Source organism: Panthera leo, chromosome C1 (assembly GCF_018350215.1).
Source record: "Panthera leo isolate Ple1 chromosome C1, P.leo_Ple1_pat1.1, whole genome shotgun sequence".
In the NCBI taxonomy this organism is placed as follows: Eukaryota; Metazoa; Chordata; class Mammalia; order Carnivora; family Felidae; genus Panthera; species Panthera leo.
In genome coordinates this window covers 103,205,468-103,211,467 of record NC_056686.1, presented here as the reverse complement: position 1 = coordinate 103,211,467, position 6,000 = coordinate 103,205,468, and positions in this window count along the sequence as shown.

Sequence of the window (6,000 nt, the reverse complement as noted above, 5' to 3'; positions counted from 1 at the left end):
GCTTAAAATAAGCTGGTTTTATGGGGGGTGGGAGGGAGGGGAGGGTGGGTGATGGGTATTGAGGAGGGCACTTTTTGGGATGAGCACTGGGTGTTGTTATGGAAACCAATTTGACAATAAATTTCATATATTGAAAAAAAAATAAGCTGGTTTATAGATGGATCTGCACACTATGCTGGCACCAGCAGTAAGGGGACTCCTGTCATGTTACAGCTCTATTTACAGGCTGGAAGGGGTGGCCCTAAAGACTACAGAGGAGAGAAATCCTTCCATTGTACAGAGCTTTAAGTGGTATTTGGTCTGAAAGGAGAGATGACCTGAGATCTGGATCTAAGCCAATTCATGGACAATGACTAATGGTTTGGAAAAATAGTCAAAGACTTGGAAGGGATATGTGACAAAGCATTTTTGGGAAAGAGGCACATGAATGGACAAATCATAATGGGTCCAGGATGTGAAAATGTTTGTTCCATGAGAATGTTCTCCCAAAGATGTCCACAGTGCAGGTATCTTGCTCTATGAATGTCAGCCAGCCTCTTTCCCAGTCACCTCAGTCTTTAATCAGTGACGTTATGAACATCATCACAATGGCAGGGTTACAATTATAGATAGGCTACAATATGCATTTTCCTTCGCAGAGGCTGACCTGGCCACCATCGCTGCTGAGTATCTAACTTCCCAGAAGCAGTGACTAACCTTGAACCCCCAGTATGGTATCATGACCTAGAGGTACAAAACTGTCACCTGCCTGGAAGGGTGACTACATTAAATCCTTTTATTGTGGAGTGAATTTAGGTAACTTGGTTCTCACTGAAATAGATGTTTTTATCTGGATATGCATTTTTGTCTTTGTGTACCATGATGTAGGAACACCATTTAAGGGCTTAATGAATGCCTGATTCAGCGTCACGAACTCTTATATGAAGTTGTTTCTAGCATTATGGTAACGCTAGTTTGTGCAACCCCGCCCCCTCAATGGTGGTTTAACACAATCTATATTTCTTGATCATGTAATTGTCCAATGTACATGTTTCATATGGTTGGGTTTCAAGCATTCCTTTATGTGGTGTTTAGGGGCCATCTTGTGGCTCCACTATTCCCTAGAAACTCAGAGTTTTCAACCTTCAGATGGCAGACAGGAGAAGAAAATGTGGATATTCCCCATTAGCTTCTTAAAAGTCCCAGCTTGGAAGTGACACACATCATTTCTACTTACATTCCATTGGTGGTAGCTAGTTATATGGATGTAAGGGATGCTAGGAAATGTAGTCTACCCCAATATCAATTGTATATTATATGAATATTGGATAGACAGCTAGCCATCTAGGTCTAATGTTATCAGCCTGCTAAGGAGGTAGACTGGTCATGAAATATTACTGCACACCTGTCTTCTCATACTTACACTCTTAGTACACACACACACATCCAAAATCCCACTCAGTCACTATATCCAGCTCAAAGACCAGGATCTCTGGGTGATGTACAGTTATCTCTAGCAAGTCTAGATGTAGGCCCCTGTGGTCCAGAGACCTATGAACACAAAGACAAGTATCTTCTCTCCACTAACCACCACTCAAAACACGATATGGAGGTAGGAACAGGAAAGCCATAATAAAATTCCATTCAGAAAAAGGAATAATGGGAGCTACAAGGCAGTCACTTGTCCGCAGCAACGATAAAATCTTTCTGGATAGACACAGTGAAGACTGTTTGTTCCAGTGTGAGGGTGAAATTCTCCGACTAGACCTTAATCCTGATCTCTGAAGGAATTTCCTTGTCCACTGTTCTCTCTGGTGCCAGACTATACCGTTGGAATATGGGTCCATGCCCAATTTCCCCCATGGCCTTCTCTGAAGTGAGCTTTGCTGACTTGGCCATCCCTGGGACTATATAATTCACAGCCTGCTTCCAGCCAATGCAAATTTATTTTTTTTTGATGGATTTTTTTTTTTTTAATATATGAAATTTACTGTCAAATTGGTTTCCATACAACACCCAGTGCTCATCCCAAAAGGTGCCCTCCTCAATACCCATCACCCACCCTGCCCTCCCTCCCACCCTGCCCTGCCTCCCACCCCCCATCAACCCTCAGTTTGTTCTCAGTTTTTAACAGTCTCTAATGCTTTGGCTCTCTCCCACTCTAACCTCTTTATTTATTTATTTATTTTTTTCCTTCCCCTCCCCCATGGGTTTCTGTTATGTTTCTCAGGATCCACATAAGAGTGAAACCATATGGTATCTGTCTTTCTCTGTATGGCTTATTTCACTTAGCATCACACTCTCCAGTTCCATCCATGTTGCTACAAAAGGCCATATTTCATTTTTTCTCATTGCCACGTAGTATTCCATTGTGTATATAAACCACAATTTCTTTATCCATTCATCAGTTGATGGACATTTAGGCTCTTTCCATAATTTGGCTATTGTTGAGAGTGCCGCTATAAACATTGGGGTACAGGTGCCCCTATGCATCAGTACTCCTGTATCCCTTGGATAAATTCCTAGCAGTGCTATTGCTGGGTCATAGGGTAGGTCTATTTTTAATTTTCTGAGGAACCTCCACACTGCTTTCCAGAGCCAGCCAATGCAAATTTAAAGGCCTGAGAACTGTTTTATATTACAAGGTGTTTTTGGTGGTGGTGGGGGTTTGTTTTGTTTTTGTTTCTGCTTTTCGAATCAGAATCAGGATCGTGATTTCTCTGACAACAGAGCTCTCTCAAAACCAGTGGGCTTCTAGGGGCACCTGGGTGGCTCAGTTGGTTAAGCGTCTGACTCTTGATTTCAGCTCAGGTTGTGATCTCACAGTTTGTGAATTCCAGCCCTGTGTCATGCTCTGTGCTGACAGTGTGGAGCCTGCTTGGGATTCTGTCTCTCCCTCTCTCTGCTCCTCCCCCACTCACTTTCTGTCTCTCTCTCAAAACAAATAAGTAAATTAAAAAAAAAAAAAAAACAAACAAACCAGTAGGCTTCTAATCTGTTTGCTTCCAGTCAATTTCATAACCCTAACCCTAACCCTAACCCTAACCCTAACCCTAACCCTAACCCTGTAGGCCTGTAGCCATACCCAGAAATCTTTCCTAGACATAAGTCTCAATATTGCCTCATTTCTTTGCTTTCTCAGCCTCATGCCTCTGTCAACTCATTGGAGGCTACTCTGAGGCTGTCTGAAGCACAAACTTGAATATGGAGGTTGAAGCTGGTCTTTTTCATAGACTGAGTCCCTCTATGTAACTGTGAAATCTTAATGGACCTTTGTTGCATACACCAATTTTATGTCTTACCTCCCATTGTTTGGGACTCAGATGATTTGACTTTTTCCTATCCCACAAGGTCTCATGTCTCTACAATCCCTATCACCTTTCATTTCTACTTCATTAATAGATCACTAAACCCAAATCATTTCAGTGTCTGCTTGTGAGGAACTTGACCTAAGATCCTTGTATATGTCTGTCTCCCTTTTAGGATATAAATTCTACCATGGTGAAGACTGTTATGCTCATTATTGTATCTCAGTGCTTAGACCAGTGTCTGGCACATAACTTAAGATGCTAAATAAATATCTATTGATTGGGGGAATGGAATAGGTGCAACTAAACATTTATTTAGTAAATGAATGAAATAAATTTAGTGCTCTCCTTGAAAGGTGTTTTGGTAAACACATCTTCTTTCATTTCATTATACTCAGTGATGTTTTACAGCCTGGTAATGCAACCCTTATGGATTGGCACTTTGGAAGTCTGCCTGGTTGGCCGGTGCCCAGCTCTCACCGAATGAATGGACGTGGTGTGTGCCTACAGCTAGGAGGAGAGCACAGGACACACAATGGGGGGAAGTGAGGTAAAGCAGGGCTTGCCTACTAGGTGCAGTTGAGTTGGGGCAGCCCTACCACTGGCGATCAGCAGGGACAAGGAGCTCTGCCATCTGCCACCACCCGTCTATACAAGTAGCCACACTTCCTTTTGGCTAACCAAGGAAACCTTTCCTTGTAGAGATGTGTGAGAGGAAGGATTACGGCAGTTTTAGGTGTTTCCCCCTGATAAGACAAACTCCGGGGCCTGATGCCTGGTCCTATTGTTAAACCATCGCTTCTTTAGAACTTTGCAGAGGGTGAAACACGGTTGGGTGTAGTCAAAACTGGCTAAAAATCAGCCCTGAAACAGACAGTGTCTGTCAGAAGCAGGTGCGCTGGGAAAGATGAGTCTGACTTCTGAAAAGGAGCACCTCATAGGGCCTTTGCAAGGGGAGAGTGAGCACCTGGTGGCAGTGGTGAGGTCTGTTTTCCTGTCCCAGGCCCCCTGAAGGAAGGCTATCCAAGCCTTCCATTCCACCCCCCACGTCTAATACCACCATATACCACACCCCCATCATGGCTGTCCCCATTGCTTTACCACCTCCTGCCCAATATAGATTCACCAAGTCACCACCTTCTGACTCAAGGATTATAGAGTCTCAAAATAAATCGTACTGAACAACTGCTGTAACCAGAAACAGACTGAGTGTAAATTCCAAGGCCCTGGGACCGGGTTCCTCTTCCCTCATGCTTAAGCCCCTGCCATGCGCCACTGTCGGCACCTGACCAGGAAGCAAATAGAGAAAGCAAGTCTTTCTGACCTTGTGCTCCATTTTTACATCAAGAAGAAGTTGGCCAAGTCTAGGCCAATGCATTTAAAGCCCTCTGTGGTATGAAACTCTTCAAATACAATGTCCTGTCAGCTCACATATAGAACTGGTCAAACCGAGCAATCCTGACTGAATTGTGGAGCAGGGAGAGACGTGTGGCTGAGCCTCTCCCACTTTGCCCCTCCTCTGTCTCTCCCTCCTGTGGGTCTGGACAAGCTAGAAGAATCCCTTCTGTCATATTCAGGGAAGAATAGTGTAAGGTACAGAGAGCTCCAGCAGGAAGGGACACACCGAACAGAGCCAGAACCTGGAACTCAATCCTACCTCGTGTCAGTATTGTACTAAGGAGGCTGGGTGAAACTGAGTTAAACCTGTATATGTATGTCGGGGTGCAGATGAGGGGCGTCAGCTGGCCTCAGCTGAGAGGAGAGAGGCCTTGAGGCACGATTCAGGCAGGGCCAGAGACTATGAACAGATTGTCTTGGCCCAAGCAGAACTACACTGCTTACAATGTTAACATCTGCAGATGACAGTGGAGAGGAAATCACGAAGAGTCCAGTTAGTGGGCAACTTTGAAGGTCAGAACGGGAAGAAGACTGGATTTGATCCAACAGGCAACAGGGAACCACTGTAACTTTCTGAGCAGAGGAATATCTCATAAAAGAGACCCCAGAAGAATGGTGGACACGCTCTCATAAGATCAGCCCTAAAGAGGCACGTGTCTGGACTATAAAAACTTTTAGTAAGCATTTCATGATGTCTCTTGCACCCTCCCCTTCCCTTCCGTCATCTCTGCCTCACCTAAGTTTAGCTGCCCAGTCATTCCCCCTAGGCCCTCGCTCAGCCTCCTGCTGGTGCCCACTGTCCGACCCCCCATATGAGTCCGTCCTCCGCTCTGACATTGTGGTGGTCTCCTTGAAACACACACCGGCACAGCCCCTGCCTCCTTCAGCTCCTGCAAGGGATCCTCGCTGAATAAAGTCCAGCCTCCTAAACCTGGCTTTCAGAGTCCTCCACGATGATGCTACAGCCTCCATCTCCAGCGCCTGCACCCACGGTTCCCCCCTGCTCTGCCCCCCCCCCGCCCCACTCCCTGGCTGGTGCCCACCACACCCCCCACCTATTCTCCTTCCCGTCTCCAGCACCCCTTACCTTTTCCCAGAAGCGTCTGTCAAAGACCTCTTACTCTTTAAGGCCCGGTTCTAATCTCGTGCCCCTCCCAAACCCTTTTAAGATCCTCTGAAATAGTCTCTCAAGGCACTGTGTTTGTATATCTAGTGTATCTGGTCTAGCACTTATCTGTCTGCCTAGTGTCAGGGTTATTTATAAATGCCTGTTTCTTCTATTATGCTGTACGTTCTAAGAAAGCAAAACAGAGTT